Here is an 18927-nt window from a genome sequence, read left to right as displayed (position 1 = left end):
AGTGATTTTAAAATCTGTCCATACAAGGGAAAGTAACAGCCCGGACACGACAACCTATACTCTATGTCCTTATATGCAGCACTCCATTGTGAATAAACACTAAGTGTGACCTTGACCTTTGAGGTAGGGACACGGGTCTTGCAGGCGACATGTCGTCTTGGTATGTGGAACACATGTGGCAAGTTATTTTAAAATCTGTCCATACAAGAGAAAGTTACAGCCCAGACACAACAACCTATTCTCTATGTCATTATATGCAGCACTCCATTGTGAATAAACGCTAAGTGTGACCTTGACCTTTGAGGTAGGGACACGGGTCTTGCACACGACACGTCGTCTTGGTATGTGGAACACATGTGGCAAGTTATTTTAAAATCTGTCCATACAAGGGAAAGTTACAGCCCGGACACGACAACCTATACTCTTATGTCCTTATATGCAGCACTCCATTGTGAATAAACACTTAGTGTGACCTTGACCTTTGAGGTAGGGACACGGGTCTTGCACGCGACACATCGTCTTGGTATGTGGAACACATGTGGCAAGTTATTTTAAAATCTGTCCATACAAGAGAAAGTTACATCCCGGACACGACAACCTATACTCTATGTCCTTATATGCAGCACTCCATTGTGAATAAACACTAAGTGGGACCTTGACCTTTGAGGTAGGGACACGAGTCTTGCACGCCACACGTCGTCTTGGTATGTGGAACACATGTGGCAAGTTATTTAAAATTTCTGTCCATACAAGGGAAAGTTACAGAGCTGGACGGACGGACGGACGGTGCAATTTTAATATGCCCACCTTCGGGGGCATAAAAAGGTGCTAAAAGATAGTGACAACAGTCAAAAGTAAGAATTAAGTGTTTGCTTGAGAAATTACTGAAGTATATGCAAGTTGCAAATATGATGACAAAAATACAAAATATAATATATAATGTTTATAATATCAAGTTATGATATTGTAAGTTATCTAAGTCAACTCTATATCAATAGACAATCATTTCTATACTTAATATGGTTGGTCTATTTTAAAATTAAATGTTTATTTTTTATTGTACTTAAAACATTTATTATACAATATTTTGCAACAAAATATAATGCAAAAAGAATGATCATAATATTATCAATGTTATTGGCAGGGATGGCTGTGCCATGGATGGTATTAGTGGAGCAGAACTACTGGATTCAACATGTATACTGGCAAGGTATGTTTTTTTTTAATTAAGTAAAATTAATAATGGACAAAGATTGAAATAATTCATTGTTGATATACAATATTGTGAAGCACAGTTTTGTTCATTTCCTTAGCTAGAAACATGCTGCCTGGTACATGTCAAACCCACGTTTGTTATCAATAGATGGAAATTGTTACAAACCAAATTTGAGATCTTCATTCAAGTTTACAATAATGTGAGTTGCCAATGAATTTCACCTTGCTAAATTGTCATTGAAATAAATCACCAAATAGGTCAATAGGTGAACATAAGTTTACTGATTATATGGTGGAAAATGATATTTTATAAGTTTCACACCCTACCATTTACATAAATGAGTTGATGTGTGAATTTTCTCAAATAAATGATTATTACTTTAACTTCTATTTTTTCAGCCAAATCAGATCGGATGTTCATCTCCATTCACAGTCTGTATATGAGTTTGTAAATGATAACACGTAAGTATCTCACACAGTCACTTGTTGTATAAAATTTTCAATATGCTGTCAAGCTGTTGATGTGTCTTTGTTATAAAAAATTGTTCTTAACTATTACTAGCATATTCATATCTTTTTAACATTCATATCAATAACATTTGAATGTAACCAATACAGTTAAAACATTAAAATATTCACACATTACCATTAACTTACACATTCACATGACTGAGACATTCATATCATTAAGACATTTATATTAATAAGACATTCATATCACTAAGACAATCATATCACTAAGACAATCATATCACTAAGACAATCATATCACTAAGACAATCATATCACTCAGACAATCATATCACTCAGACAATCATATCACTAACACAATCATATTACTCAGACAATCATATCACTAAGACAATCATATCACTAAGACAATCATATCACTAAGACATTTATATTAATAAGACATTCATATCACTGTCAGATTCACATCACTAATACATCCATATCACTAACACAATCATATCACTAAGACAATCATATCACTAAGACAATCATATCACTCAGACAATCATATCACTAACACAATCATATCACTCAGACAATCATATCACTAAGACAATCATATCACTAAGACAATCATATCACTAACACATACATATCACTAAGACAATCATATCACTCAGACAATCATATCATTAACACAATTATATCACTAACACAATTATATCACTAAGACAATCATATCACTAAGACATTCATATCACTAAGACAATCATATCACTAAGACAATCATATCACTAACACATTCATATCACTAAGACAATCATATCACTAAGACAATCATATCACTAACACAATCATATCACTAAGACAATCATATCACTCAGACAATCATATCACTAATCAGACATAATTTCAGATGTATACCGACATGTACATGTAAATATCTAAGGACTTAAGTAAAACATAGCACACATTCAGTGATTTTTTGGTGCAATTTACTGCCCACTTAGGGCTGTTCCCCCTTTTGAAAAAGTGTTCAATTTCCCCATAAAATGATATTTTCCAAAATAATTAATAAGATGTTCTGTGAATAAATATTTCCCAAAGTCGAGAAAATCCCAATTTGGTAGCAGGCGGTGTAAATAATGCCAAAATATATCACTGACATTCTCGTGTATAATTAAGTTTGGAAAATATGTAATAATGACTCATACATTCTGAACAACATAGTGATTTTTTGCAAAATTTAACAATAACATGAGAGCACATTTTAGCATTAAAGTTTGTAATACATGTCAGCCAGTGTTGGAGGCAGAGGAGGTTCCTGTCACGTTTCACCTTTCCAGACCTGAGGCTAGCACGAAATCTAAAGCTTTCATAACCTCGAAATCATGTAATCAATGTTGCTGTCTGGAATGTAAAGCAGTCAGGCAGCTGCAAAAAAGAAAATTAGGATTAGAAGTGGCTATTTTAACAAAGCAATTTAAAAAAAGAACAAAAAAGATCAATTATGTACATAGAATGCTGATGCCAAATTTCATTTAAATTACATACAAATATTTAAAGTTAAATTGTGTGGCATTAACCGTTTAAATTTGGAAAAAAAAACATTAAAGGACCTATCTACATTCTAAATATCCGATTTATGTCTGTTGCCAATTATCAGCACATTTTTTTAGAGCACTTTAATTACAGAACATACTAATGTATGTATGTAGGTACTAGTTTTTTCTCATTAAAGTCTTTGATTAAAACTACTGTAAACTTGCAGGTATTTGGTATTACATATTGTTGTGCATTGATGGAATTTCAGAAATTATGCAACTTGTGTTCTGCGCCGCAGTATTTTATCCCATAATTAAGTTCACGTTTCAAGAGTAAGGCTCGCAATTTGATTACATGTAGTCCATGCGCATTTTAATTAATGGATATTCCATTTAAAACATATAAACCCCAAAGGGGAATTCACTTAACAATTATACTATTCCCTTACAGAATCAAATTTACCCTCTAAGGGTCCAAATTAGCCAAAAAAGACACCCACCCATATACTGGAAAATTTACTTGCCTTTCCCCATGTGGGTTACATGTTGAACTGGAATAGCCGTAAGAATATAAGTGTTCATGAGCAGATATTGTATTTTGTTCAAAAGTAGTTTGCGTTGAAAACACCATTGATACTGAATTTGCTATTACTGTTACCAAATAAATAAATTTTATAAACATTAGCATACTTGGTAATGTTAATGTTGAAATAAACTGAGTGTACCAAAGTAGGATGAAACAAAGTGGTCTCTGTATCTAAGTCCAACAAGATTGTTAGCTTGGGGCTGTGGCCTGCCATCATCACCATTTCTTCCATCATTGTTGTCTGCTACGGCTGCCATGGGAATGGCTCGCTGCTTGCAAATGTTGTGCAGAACACAACAAACAATTACACCTGTTGTATATAATTTACATTTGATAATATATAAATTACATAAGAATATTGAGAATTAGCTTAATGTTTTTTTTTTAAGTGAAATTACTTTAATCCTGAAATGTGCATTTTATTATCATTCAAAAAATATCTCTTGTGTGGCCATTTCAATCTAAATACAAAAATTATCATAATTGTTTACTGCAACTGAACACAAATTCTACCAGGTGTATTGAATTAACTTTCATAAATAACTGTGTTTTTTGTAAATGTTTGCTGTAAATGTGTAATGTATAAATTCAAGGTGTTGCATTGTACATGTATTTTATATTCTTTAACATATTACTATTGTTATAAATTCATTTCATGTAAAATGTCAAGTACATTCTGTTACATTAAAACTGTCCATCTTGTATAATAATTCACCAGCACACTTTAACTGGGTCCCTCTGTTGTTGTGGCCTAATGGTTACACTTATGATATGAAATCCTATCTGTACATACATGCATTTAGACTAAATGTTGAGCTGTTAAAATATTATGATCATAATTGTTGTACAAGATTAAATGCTCTTTGAAAAGGAAGCATATTATATTTCATAACTTTCATAACAAGTTGGTCTGAAATTCTAAAAATGTTTACCTGCACACTTTGACTGGCTGCAGATTAATTTCTCTATGCAAAATTCCAAATCATTTTTTAGCTGTCTTATCCCCTCTCAAACAAGGATCTGGTGATTTTATGGCTTCTGAAACAGTTAAAAACTATCAATAAATAAGTCCTATAAAAGCCCCAGGAAACTGTAAGCCTTCAACCCAAAATACTTCTTTCCCCCATTTCCAATTTTTGAAAGTTGAAAATCAGACAGTATAATAATCATGATTGATTTTGAACCATATCAATTTGCTGTACTAAAAAGCTAAAGATATTTATTGTAATGTATGGATTACATGAGAATCAAAACAATAGTTTAATAAAAAAATGAAAATGAAAGTTTACTAGATGTTTTAAGTCAGACAAAATGTGTGTTAAATTATTAAATTTGATAATATTAAAAACTTTATAGCTAATGGAAATATTTCCACTAAAAGCAGCAAAAAATTACACTAGCATTCAGAAGAATTAATGATTGATTCTTTTCTTTGCACACTCATGCAGTATGAATGCTCAGCATTGATTTTGCGAATCCATGAAGCGCTAGTTATAAACATGTGTCATTTGATTGTACAGTACCTATTGTATGCTCGTTGTGATGGGGTCTGGGGCGTTAGGTATGGGGTCAACAGCCATCTTTTGGTTGCAAACCCACTATCTCCTAGCAGATAAAACCCATGGGCAATCTGGCCATTTTCGAAAAGTTGGTTTATGGTGCTTTTTCGCAAAACTCGACTGTCATGGACAGACCCAGGCCAGCGGGCAACAACATCTATAATGATGTATGATCCATCTAAGATGACTTGAACATTAATGCTGTGGACACCTTTCCTATTTACATATATGTCTTCTTGTTCATGAGGTGACACAACATGTATATGAGTGCTATCTATGGCACCGATCACCTTCGGGAACCTGGCAATACCACGGAATTGCAAAGTATTTCTTTCACACTCTTCTTTTCCCTGCGGGAATTTAATAAAGCGCCTCACTAATGTAGGGAAAAACAATACCTCAATAACTTCTGTTAAGATGGGTGAAACAGTGGGCTGACTTACACCGTGAATGTCACCATCATTCAACTGTATTGGTCCAGTTGCAAGGTACCTTAATGTTATCAAAATATTTTGCTCAACACTCAAAGCTTTGTTCCGTGGTGCTTTGGGTTGGATATAGGCACGTAAAAGTTATTCCAAGAAGTTGATCCCGTTCCGGTCAAACCTACACCTATCAATGATTTCACTTTCAAGGAGCTGGTTCAGATTTGGAATTCGATCCATCAGAAATGATGTGCCTGAAATATACAAGTTCCAACTTTTCTTTGAACAATGCTGAGACAGAGATTTTTAGATCAAATTAAGAATAATCTATAGATTACACTGTGTAGCAGTGAACATAATTAGTTTTCTTTCAATTTCTAAGAGATATACACTTACCAATCAAAAGCATGAATGTTTTCACTATCACCGAAATTAAAACAATACTCAACACTGTTCACATTGAAGCATCCGAAGATTTTGAAGGGGGTAACATACGAAAAGACTTTGATTATGATAATAACAACATAAATCAAGACCCTCTTTAAATCACCCCCTTCACATTGGTATCCTATCTCTATTACATCCAGAAAATGTTTATTTTCTTTGCAAATTATGATTATAATTCGAGGTAACATTCTCCTTTCAAATTCTAAACATGTCTGACAGTTGAACAATTTTATCATTGACATTTGACAGTTGACATATTTGTTCGACCTTCACATTTCCATTCCCACACCCTATTGTACAGTAGGCTACAGAAAACCATTAAAACAAAAAAGGTACTTACTGCTGAGCGACAGGAGATTTTTTTTTTAAAATTCAACTCAACCAAAATCCCCGTAAAATACCGTGATCTTATAATGTAATGAAATATTTAAGAAAGGTAAACACTTCCTTAACTTCTTCAAACGATCTAAGTTGAAATCTCAGATTCTTGCAACTACTAAGTCCAAATCTTAGAATCTGGTAGAATTGAGTACGAATCTAAGAACAAAATGACCAATCTAAGGATGAAACAAATCTAAGATACAAGATCTGAAAAATGTCAGAAATACGTATCAAGATTCTGTTAACATACCAGTATGCCGTTTCAACCACCAACCATGTGGAAATACCTAGAGGCCATCATACTTAAAGCAGTGCAAATAGTACTGTAAAGTCCCACAGTACTATATTTCTACTTAGTCATCACTCACCTGTCTGGGTCACCTCTGCTGTGATTCTCTCTACCTCATGTTCAAAATTGCCTACATCTCTCAATGTTGTAGTTATCTCCCCTGTGAGAGCAGCTCTTTGCTCCAGAAAGGCTTATTGGTGTCTTCAAACTGTTCCCACCCACATCATAGTTTACTTTGTAACCTGGAGCAGATGTCTAATTAAGTTAAGGAAATGTTCAAATGCCATAAAAGACAGAAAAGATGAAAGAATGTGATAAAGTTGGTTTCTTTAAAAATAGTACACAAATTGTTTGATGAAATTATTATATATATATATATATATATATATATATATATATATATATATATATATATATATATATATATATATATATATGTTAAACAAGAGCGCCAGCTGTCACAAAATATGCCCGTCCTAATTCTAAGACACCAAGTTTGGTGATAAGTGGTTGTATGTTAAGCCAAATTTAGTAAGCGGACAGTTTAAAGAATATTTTGCCAATTCAAGGGTCATAACTCTGGAGTGACTGAGGCTGGAAATCAGACCTAACCAAGATATTCTGCCCATGCACAATCTGACCTGAATTTGGTGATGATTAGAAAAAGGCTTCTTAGCAATTGATTGAAAAATACCAATTTTAGGAAATTTTCTATAATTAAAGGGCAATAACTCTCCAATGACTGAAGTGATACAGCTGGTTATCAAACTCGTCCTAGATATTATGCCCCTACACCTTCTGACCAAATTTGGTGATGGTTGGACAATGGATTCTAAAGGTATTGATTTGACAAGACCGATTTTAGGTAATTTCTATAATTAAAGGGCAATAACTCTCCACGGACTCAAGCAATATGGCTGGTTATAAAACATGTTCATGTTATTATGCCCATACACCTTCTGACCCAATGGGTCAAGACCGGTTTTAGATAAATTTTATATTTAAAGGGGGATTACTCTTGAGTAACTAGAGCGACATGGCTGGTTATCAAACTTGTCCAAGATAGTATGTCCATACACATTCTGACCAAATTTGGTGATGAATGGACAAAGCCTTTTAAAGATGCACTCTTACTCCCAAATAACATTTACCACAATTAATAATAATGTTTTAATGTTCCAAAAAGGATGATGAAATGTTGAAAACAATGGTTCTTCTGAAGGATACCGAGTTTAATTTGAAAGAAATGAGCATAAAACACAGCATTTCTACCTTATGAAACTATAGCAGACCACAGTAAATCTTTTAGCATTCACCAATCATTTAATATTTTTGCGCTTTCTGCTATTAAATACACGCTTACAATCATGTTATCAGTAATTAATATTTTCCATAAATGCATTATTTAGTAAGTAGTTAAAGGTTTATCAGTCAAAATTGAGGTTTGTTATAAATGTGTATGTATTGATTTTGAATAAGAGTGTCACTTTTAAGTTCTTGAGTGGACAACATAATGGCCACCGCTTGACGTATGCCGCAGGTAAAAATATAATAAGTCCTGTGCTATGAACAGCTGTATAAAATAGTTCTTAACTAGGCATATGATACGTTATGTGTACACTATACCAAGCTTCGGACATAAAAATCAGAAAATAGTCATAGTTGCATTCTACCTTAAAAGCTAAAAGTTCCTTACATCTTATCTTACTCACTTATGAAGGTGACATAAAATACATATTACTGTAACTTTAACTTTTCTGAATATGAACAGTTTATTATAGGCCTGTTTGTGGATTATTTTATAAAACCAAATGTAGAACTTCTCTAAAAAATATAAAAACGTATCAATGTGATAAAAATCAAAACAAAAATTAATTTTATTTATAAGTATAATGATAAAAAAGATGCTTGCGGTAGAAATTGAGTACTTTGATCTGCAGTCTGATTCTGTATTATTACACCACTATAGAAAGGTCCCCCCATCCCCAAGACATTTTCCGCTGGGGTGCTTTGACCCTCATGCTTGACAAATAAGGGGTCTCTAGGGCCAAACAGATTATTTTAATCTTGAGTTATGTTTTACTATCTAATATATATCGGACAACTTCTCCAAATATCATGGTAAAACTTCAAAGTGGTAAGACTTTGTGTTGTTATGAAATATCTTGTAATTTGCAGGACTTACTCTGTGGACTTAACATGCTGCATCATCCATAGCAAATTGCAGCTCCTGGCCCTTTACATAACCTGAAAACCAGAAATTTAAAGCACACTCCTGAAATCAAATGTTTTTCAAGCAACAGTTTTATTTTTACAAAATCATCCAAAAAACAGGTACATCACCGTTCTTACTCATTTTTGCATTTCTATGTCGAAACAATCCGTGCTATCATTACATCTTTTCAAAGCGCATGTGAAAATGTCATTATTCTTTGTTCGTTGATATCAGTCACAAAATCACAACATTGTTCGGCTTTTTGCTGTATCTTAAGTGAATCACCGAGTGGCCGATGTTTTTTGCACTTCATTGCGAAAGATTCAGAAAATACAAAAAATACACAATATTAAGGAAGCAAATTTGAGTATGATTAGGCAAGGCGTAAAGCAATAGCTTCCGTCAGTAAAATGATACAAAAATTCGAAGAATCACCTAAATTGTGATAAGGCAAGCGTAAGAATTAATCAAGCATAATTCTTGTACAAATTGTGGACTTTATTATAACAGGGGTGGTAGTTGGAGGGGGGAGTATGTTCATTCTATTTAAGGGTGTTTAGGTTATTGTCTTTTTAATATAATATTATATGAACATCCAGGGCTTTTTCTATAGTAACCACGGGTCCGACTATCGGACCCATTCCCAAAGCAAAATATAAGATATTTTTCCCAATCTTCAGAAAAAATCCCAATTTTTTTTTTTTAGGAAGTCTTTTTACATGTACTGGTTGAGTTTGTAAATCCGAACAGTCTATAAATACCGAACACCTGTTAAATCACGCGTTTGTTTACCTCGATCAATAATTCGATGATCTAGATCGATACAAACGCTTGCCTTAGCAACGAATGCGAATTTTCGTCAAGTTTAGGTGAGTATTTTTCTGATAAATCCCTGTCAAACTCCTAATCAGGTGAAATGTAAATATGCAGCACGCGGGGAATGACGTCACAGATTTTAAATCGCACTGTTATCGATATCATGGGTTAAGGAATGTTCTTAGATTTTTGAAGCAAGGGACACAACTCAAATTTTCTAAGATTAGATTCTGTTCAAGTTGATTCCCATTCCCAAATTGTGTTTGATTAGAAATGAAAACGAACTATGACTGAATAGCAATCTATTTTTAGATAAAATATTATTTTAAAAGCGATCAGGATTTACATACTCCATTTCACCTATTGAATGGTGATTTACTGTGCTTGAAATGAACGTTTTGCGTTTATAAATCAAACTATTTTGTGAATGTGTACTTCAGCAGAGGCTGAGGTTTGAACCAAACATTATTAATGCCAAGTTTGAAGTTACTAGAACCAAAACTCGCAAAGATATTGTTAAAAAAACTGTCAAAACTGTTCGGATTTACAAACTCAACCAGTACTGGTTCATTTTCAACATCCTAACAAATTATGTGATGTAAAGTTTTTTTGATAATTGAACTCGGAAATCATTGATTTTCATCACATTCAGATATCTGTATGTAATATTATCTGTCATGATCGATTTATTGAACTAGATAGTTACACCCAAGGATTGATATTTCAACCATTTTGGGTCTTTTAAAGGGGAATAAACTAATATAAAATCATTTCCTAATTCGCAGGAGACTAGACAGCTTTTTCTTTTAACTGTAAAATTCCCCAATTTCGGCATTTTCAAGACGCAAAATTTCCCAAAATGTCTAGGGTCTTTTTCCCAAATTGGGCAGAAAAAGCCCTGGACATCTACTAAATAGACATTGAGTATTACAGACAATGCGAATGTCCATCGGACAGTCGGACATGTCCGGTATATTTCCATTTTGACCAACAAAACATTTGTTTTGGTCGGTCACAATGTTCGGTGAAAAACTACAGTCAGCACCGTTTAATTTTCGGAAAATTTACTTTGTTTCTAAATAAATATTATTATATTTATATGTTTTTTTCAACTATTATATCATGATTATTCAGCATGTTAATCCGTGTATCACTATTTGTAAACCCCGTTTTGCACATGTTTCCGTAAAAGCCGAAAAAACACGTAAGGTTCCGATTTCAGCTCGTACTCTAATCCTTTTTGATATAGACGGAATTTTACGGAAATGTTCGAAAATTACAAAATTCTGTATGTAATTTGTTTTCGTTGAAGTGGTCCCTGGCAATGGTGTTAATTTAAATATGATGATGAATATACCGAGATGACACTCTTTCCGCTCTGTTTAACATTGCCAATAACAAGAACTCTACTTTTGTTTTTGCATAAATGTTGTGTCGGAGTACAATTGGTTATAAATATTATTTTATAACCATACTGTATCTTTGATTTAAAGATGAAATAAAATAGTTAGATCTAGCTGCACCATGGGTAGACGAACCAGATATGGGTTTTTTGGGGAGGCAAGGAAGTTAATTACTTAAGATCCGAAATATTGATTTTTTTACCTTTAGCTTCTTTTTTGTAATTTATAATAGTAGGACACATCCAAGCAAGAAGATCTAAACCTGTTGTTATGGGGAATTACAAAACTTATTTAAATAAGAGGCTTAAAATCAAGGTTTAGGCTGATGTAACTGAATACTGTTTGTAACATTGCGACAGGTAAAAAATTGGTGCGACAGGTAAACTTTCAGTGTTTACCTGTCGCAATGTCCTGTGAAGGAAAAAAAGTTTTCGCGTTGTCTGGTATTAACTAGACATTAAGTATAAGATTTTGTTCAAGAAAATATCAGTAAATGGAACATACACTTTATACTTCTCAGGATATAACGCCGCTGAAATGGAGGATTGTAGGTTGAAGTGCATTTCTTGTGTTGTCCATTCTTGTAACTGCCTCATAAGCTTGCTTTCTCTGTTCATCTTGGTTCTGAAAGCAATTATAAATACTAATATAGTATGTGCACTGTATAATGCTTTACTACAAACTTATTATAGAACATACACAAAAAAATTGCTATTTAAAACTGAAAGTATCTCTATGTGTTAACCTTCTTTTTTCTTAAGCTTCAAATTGTAAAAAATATATACTTTTTGGCATTAGGAATAGAGATAAATAATGGCTAATAACAGCTGAAAAAAATACTGATGAGTAACAAAAAATAAATGTCCATTTACACCTACAAATAAATTATAACAAATATAAAATGGTTAAACACAGTTCTGTTTACTTAAGTAGCATGCCCTGCCTCGCTGACTTCCTTTCGCTCATACCTCTGTGCGAGACGTCAGAATTACAAAAAGCGACAATTTTAGTCATGGAAACCTTAACAACATTATACTTAGTGAATGAAACTTACATGAACACTTTACATCATGAAATTACATAAGGGCGTACAATAAACTTTACATAAAAAGTTATTTGCAGCTCGGATCTGATGTTTACCTCGTCTAATATCATAAATATAAGGGGGCACTTTGAGATTAGCAGTCCCCATAATAAAAATAAATGGGTTACACAAATCTATACAGACAGAAAAGAGTGCAGCCCCTATTCCTACACAGTTTGTTTATGAACAGGTTACTTATGGGGACAGCTGCCCAGTTGAACTGGAATCTACTCAAATTCCATTCAAAATAGAACTCAAAAGATATATTTTCCAAAAGGTTTGAAGGGCTATTATTAACTATGCAATCATATTGACAGACAACTTTGGTGTAGCCACACAAATGCACGTTACAGGAACTTTGATAACATTTGGACATTCAACTGTTCAATGATTCATTTGTTGTTGTAGTAGTAGAGCCGCCAAAACAAACAAAAAATATTCAAGACTAAGCAGCTGGTTGTATGGACTACCTTAGGTATAAACCACGAGCTGCACACAAGAAAGTAAGATTCAAAGGATTAGTATCAATCTTGATTTAGTTTTGTGTACGCCGATGTTGCAAGAATGAAGTTGTCAACAAGGTTTTCTTGTTATACTATGGCATGGCAATGTCGCTGACAGGTACCTCTCAATTCACTGACAAGCCGGATCATGTTGAAAAGAAATGATAAGAGCGGAATAACGGGAAACCGCTCAATAATAAGGAAAAGTGATATACTTATTTTGTCCGAATTTGCCGCCGGTTTTTTTTCTATTTTATTTTACCCAACGAAAAATAACCTCGAGCACCGTAAAAGAAAAAAAACGTAATGTCTAGTATGCGGTTATAAGCGGGACCCAAGTCAAGTCAAGTCAATATTTATTTATTGTCGGGTACTATCATCAACAGTTTAACATAAGCTATGAATAGCTTTTGACCGACATAATAAAAAAGCATAATTTATGTAACTAATATATCACACACATCAGTGCATGCAAATAATAATATTCAGTACAGCATGTACACTTGAAACAAATAAATAATTCTTATAATAAAATCACAAAAATATATTTGGCAGTTGATAGACATTAGGCTATATATAAAATGTAGGTAAATTAGCATAATTTAAAGCATAAGTTAATCGAAAATACTAATCACAAGGTAATACGACAATGCATTTAGCATGGAAATAAAACAAAAGAAGTCACAATTAATTAACATTATTTAAATCAAAGACACATTGAAAGAGACCAGCTGCCTAGGCAGTCTAAGCTCGCTAGGTCCCATCCAACATATCTTTGATTAAGACATTTTACAGCATGATATATGACAGCATTCTTATATGCAAAATGAGCATTTGCAGTTATCTCCGCTCCATGCCCGGACTAAACTCTTGAAATGATTAAAATTAGTTTCTTCCCTGAAATGTTGCGGAAGGGAGTTCCAGAGTTTAGGGGCACCGGAGCTGAAAGAATTGCACCCATATGTTATAGTTCTTACAGTTGGGATAGCAGCCATCATCTTATATCTAAAGTTAAAGGAATGTTCTTTTATAACCACTAAGTCATGTAGATACATTGGACCCTGCTTGTGGATAATTTTATGGGTTTCTATAGCAATGGACCTTAACCTTCTAAGCTTAAGAGTTGGCAACATTGATTTAGATAAAAGTGTTGGGTAATCAGATGTGTAATCATTGTATATAAATCTGAGGGCTCGTTCTTGTACTTTTTCAAGCTTCTTAGTATGCACCTCGCCACAAAAATGCCAAGTAATTGGACAGAAATTGAAACTTGATAGGATAAATGAGTAATATATGTTTAACTTTCCTAGTTTACAAAGGTTATGACCTATTCGTTCTAAAACATTAAGCTGTCTTGAGGCTGTCTTGCATATGCTTGAAATATTGACATCAAATTTAAGTTTGAAGTCTATTGTGACACCCAAGAGTTTGACACTGTCTTCACATTTTATAGTTGTCTCATTCAAGTTAAAGGTTATATTTTGGTCCTTAGTTTTTTGTCCTATTGCAATGGCTTGAAATTTTTCGGGGTTGGCTTTCATATGATTATCTGAAAACCATTGTATTAATATATTACTATCAGACTCCAAAGTTTGGACAACGTTGTCTATGTTTTTGTCGCTATATGATAGAGTATTATCATCAGCATAATTATACAGATTGCTTCTATGTATAAAGTTGAAAATATCGTTGATAAATATATTAAAAAGCACAGGACCTAAAATAGATCCTTGCGGTACTCCTTTAAAGATATGTTTCAGTGGGCTTATTTCTGTACCAAGTTTCACACATTGTTTGCGATTGCTTAAGTAATCAGAAATGAGTTCTAGTGCACTATCAGTGACACCATAAATACCAAGTTTCATTAGTAATAAGTTATAAGGCAGACAATCGAAAGCCTTAGAAAGGTCCATCAGAATCGCTGCCGCTGTTATCATCAAGAGCCTTCTTCCAGTCTTCAGTAATTTTTAGGAAGTAAGAAGTCCTGTTGTCAAGTAAGACCCAAAAACTCTCCGGCGGGGTTACCGTTCTTTACAGTTTTCCCACTTTTTGCAAAATAAGCTCATTTTTATATAGAGACTGCAAGCACTTTGGTTGTATTTCTGGTTAATTGAGTCCTCATATAGCTCAAAAATATTAATATTTATCACTATAAGTACGATTAGGACCCAATGTCAACATAACCGGGAACTAGGGAATCGGGAAAACTGTGACGAAACCTTTGTAAATTGGTTTCTTAAAGTAAGCTGGAAATCTCCAGGGGGTGTCGAAAAGAACAGTTGTAATTTTCGACTACTAGGAAGCTTTGTGACTCAGCTGTTTTGCCTTGGTCACATTTCATGTTAGCTTGCTTTCCAAGATTCAATGCAATAAAGCTCAAGATAATATATGTCTTATAAAGGTCTATACATTATAATATGTCTACGACTATTTCTCTAATGAATTACTTGACCAGTATGATTGCAATTTGTCAATGTTTTGCGATAGCCGGTAAAGGCAAATTTGTTTTCGAATGGGCCGCCATTTTGTTTCATCGATCTTATTTTTCACCTTTGATAGTGGCTTGGACTTTCACTATTTGTTTACAAAATGAGTCTAAATCCCCAGTAAGAAGTCCTGTTGTCAGGTAAATCGGATTTAAGGCCGATTGTTACAAGCCTGTCAATAGCAATCAACAGAATGGTTAAACAAAGCTTAAGTTAATGTCTCCGTCAGAATTTGTGCAAAAATCTGTCCATAGTTGCAGCGACCATCATGTCACTGCTGTTGTGGCTCGGTTACGTGATAAAAGGCACCAAACATTAATAAGATCCCTTCCAGAATCCATATTTTTTATTGGGAGGGGAATGTGGGTGCAATTAGTTTAAAGTTCACTCGTTATGCTGAGTGTTCTGGTTGGACAGATGAAGTGGAGTGTGTTAAGACTAAAGTCCACTCGTTTTGCTGAAGGTTCTGGTAGGACAGATGTTTGTGTGCTCAGCTGATTACTACGTATTGAAAGCCAATTTCGTACTCCAATTTGTGAGGGGCGTTTTGGTATTGCTGAGCTGGCAGAACTTGAGCTATGACCATTGACTATTGCGTGAAAAGTTTTTTTAATTTCCAAAGTAGCAGGAGGGTTTGTCAGAGCATGCTGGATAAAGAAACTGGGCTTATGGTTTGCATGGGTGAGTCCGGACTCCGGTTACACTTATAAAGATAGTGCAAGGTTGCAACGGTATGGTAGCAAACGTACCCGTTGGAAGGTGCTAGTATTGTGCAAAGATTCAGGAAGTGGACAACATTGTGCCGTTAAAAACCCGGTGTATACAGTTTGTAACTGACAATGGTCAAGAATGTTCGGGAAGACATCGGGACCTGGTTACGGCCATCCACTAGGATTCACGCAGAAATGTAGTCAATTGCCCGAGTAACAGTGTGAACAAAGGTTCTCCAGGTTTCACTGTTATGTTAAGTGAACGGTTAGTTTTAGGCGTGTCACTGTGTAAAACGGGTAAATAAAGCCCAGGAAACCGAGGAGACATGAGTAACATGGCGCGGCGATAAACAATTATCCATAGCCATAGGAAGGCTATGCTCATAACAGGAGTTCTAAAGGTCAGTAGAAAGCAAGACAGAACAATGTTTTCTGGTAGTGTAAGATTAGCTTTAAGGTAGCATTGTCCAAAGCTCTAAAGTTGTTCCAAGTTACCCATCTTCTTTCTATGCTGGAGTCCCAACAAGTCTCTCAACTTTGTGAGATGTTCTGTCTCACGCATAAGGAGAGAGAAAATGTGCTGCCCTCGCTACCGGTGGCCATTGCTAGCCACTGTCATCTGACAGGACCTTCTTTGTGTTACCAATATGGTAGTTGTGTTGGCCTCTAAGAGTGCCAAGACTGAGACAATGAACGTATTGATGCTGGTTGTCTCTTGCTGGAGACGGACTCTCCATTTTTCAGTCGTTGGTCTTAAAAATTACGTAGCACGGGATGTCATCTCTCGGCACCATTGGGGTCACTGCGCAAAGCGTTGGTGAAGACTTCATTCTACCCCTTAGGGTTGTCCTACAGATCCACAACCGAAAAACGGATCGGCTGTATCTTGAGGGAAAAGTTCTAACATGGGATCTATAGGGGTGGTTGTAGCATCATATGTCTTGGAGTGAAATTCTATTATGGACTTTAATAATACGTTTTTGGTCATATAACAACTTACCTTTTGTCAAAATGGGCTATTGTGATGTATGTCACAATGTTCAAACTTTTATATTAAAATAAAAAGAGTCATTTGTGATAATACTGGTATTTCCAAGATCATGCTTGGTGAGATATTCTGTCCCACCATGAGTTAAGAGTGTTTTTTCAGGAGATGTTTAATATTGCATACCAAAATACAACTCTGTGAGATGATCTGTCTTATTCTAGAGTAGGAGTGTATTTTAACTCAGTTTTACATATTCACACAGAGAGGGAAGTTCTGTCTTTTGAAGTTTTAGTTCTATCTGGTGCTTATAGTGTAATTATATTTTCAAACTCGCAAATTGTTCTCCAAGACCAAGATGCTGTGGTTGGTAGTGGGCTGATGAGTAGTGTTGCTCATAAGTAACTAATACAAAGGTTCTCTCTGTAATTAGACATGTATGCTTTGTGGTATCGTGTGAAGCCTCAAAGAAGTCCGCCCATTTCTCCTTGAAGGGGCCTAGTCATGCCAACCAGTATCTCAGAGGTTCTCTCTGGGGTTCAACGTATACAATATATATATATGTATGTGTGTGTGTGTGTGTGTGCGCGCGTGCGTGCGTGCGTGCGTGCGTGCGTGCGTGCGTGCGTGCGTGCGTGTGTGTGTGTGCATTATGAAAATGCTGCCCTAGTATGGCTGCCTGCTTTGGAAACATTTTCACGTCACTTGCATTTATAACATATAATTACTGATGAAAGTTGGGAAATAAAACTACAGTATTGTTGAGATCAAACTTGACAGTTTGTGCACTTCTAGTGCACTTCCGGTTCACAAGAAGGGAAATACTAAATGAAGACAAGGGGCTGGCCAGATAAGGGTTCTTCAGCCTATAATAAATGCTATTTTACAGTAAAACTGAGGATGATGTGTGTAGTTTCAATGGATGTTTTAATGTTAATTAATACATAGAGAATAATTATAATCGAGTTTGATCTTTCATGTAAATAATATAGAATCATAAAATCACGGACCTATAAACCTGGTTTATAGGTCCGTGATAAATTAAATAACTGATGTGTGTATACCACGTGATAAATTGCGTCATAAATGCTACATCGGAATACAATATTTTGCGTTAAATGAATACTTTAAACCAAGATAACTTTACTATTTCTTTACCATTTTAAATGAAACAAAGGGTAGTCTATGTAGTCTTCATTACCAGACTTTGACTAGGTGATTAGTTTCGTCAAACACTTCCACAAACCTGTTTTGACGTGCTCCGTCAGGCGGCCATTTTGTGAAAGGTTTGTCGAAGTGTTTAAAGAAACTAAACTCTCAATCAAACTCTGGTAAAAGACCGAATGCGGGGCTCTGTAAGCGGCGTAGACTGCGCTATGTTTCATTCAAATGGAAAAGAAATAATAAAGTTATCTTTGTTTAAAGTCTTCATTCGAAGCAAAATGTTGCCTTCTGACGCAGCATTTATGACGTTATTTATCACGTGGTATACACACACTGTGCACTATAACTCCTGTGTATCACGTGTCACGTAATGGGTAGCAATTTGAATTAAGCTAAAAGAAAACCCCAATTGGTATTCATATTGTATTGTATGAGGCATATCAAGTATAGTAATATCATATGTATTCAAATAATTAGAAACAAATCTAATATGCATTTTTTTTCTTTTCAAGTTTTAATTTAATGTCAACAATTTCAAAGAAGTCAACGGATTTTTTTGCTGTCATTTGGATCTGAAGGAAGTTTCTTGAATGGCCACTTGATGTAATGTAAGGTAGACAGAATATAAACAGAACGGTTTCCATGCGTTTTGGACATCTAAC

At 34.6% G+C, this 18927-nt stretch overlaps 1 long non-coding RNA gene across 2 annotated transcripts; it reads right to left on the bottom strand.

Annotated features, from left to right (window-relative positions):
• Window positions 1-2641: 2641 nt before the first annotated feature.
• Window positions 2642-13203, bottom strand: LOC128234154 (uncharacterized). Of its 2 annotated transcripts, none has more exons than XR_008260890.1 (8): window positions 13136-13203; window positions 11838-11957; window positions 9085-9146; window positions 6979-7141; window positions 5322-6036; window positions 4731-4836; window positions 3938-4108; window positions 2642-3102 (listed from the first exon to the last, which is right to left on the bottom strand). It is a non-coding gene; the product is annotated as an uncharacterized LOC128234154 (long non-coding RNA). The 2 variants fall into 2 exon arrangements; XR_008260891.1 differs by having other exon boundaries at window positions 13043-13160.
• Between the last annotated feature and the right edge of the window lie 5724 nt (window positions 13204-18927).

The sequence above is a fragment of the Mya arenaria genome, chromosome 5 (assembly GCF_026914265.1).
Source record: "Mya arenaria isolate MELC-2E11 chromosome 5, ASM2691426v1".
Classification (NCBI taxonomy): Eukaryota; Metazoa; Mollusca; class Bivalvia; order Myida; family Myidae; genus Mya; species Mya arenaria.
This window is presented reverse-complemented; position numbering and strand designations above follow the sequence as displayed.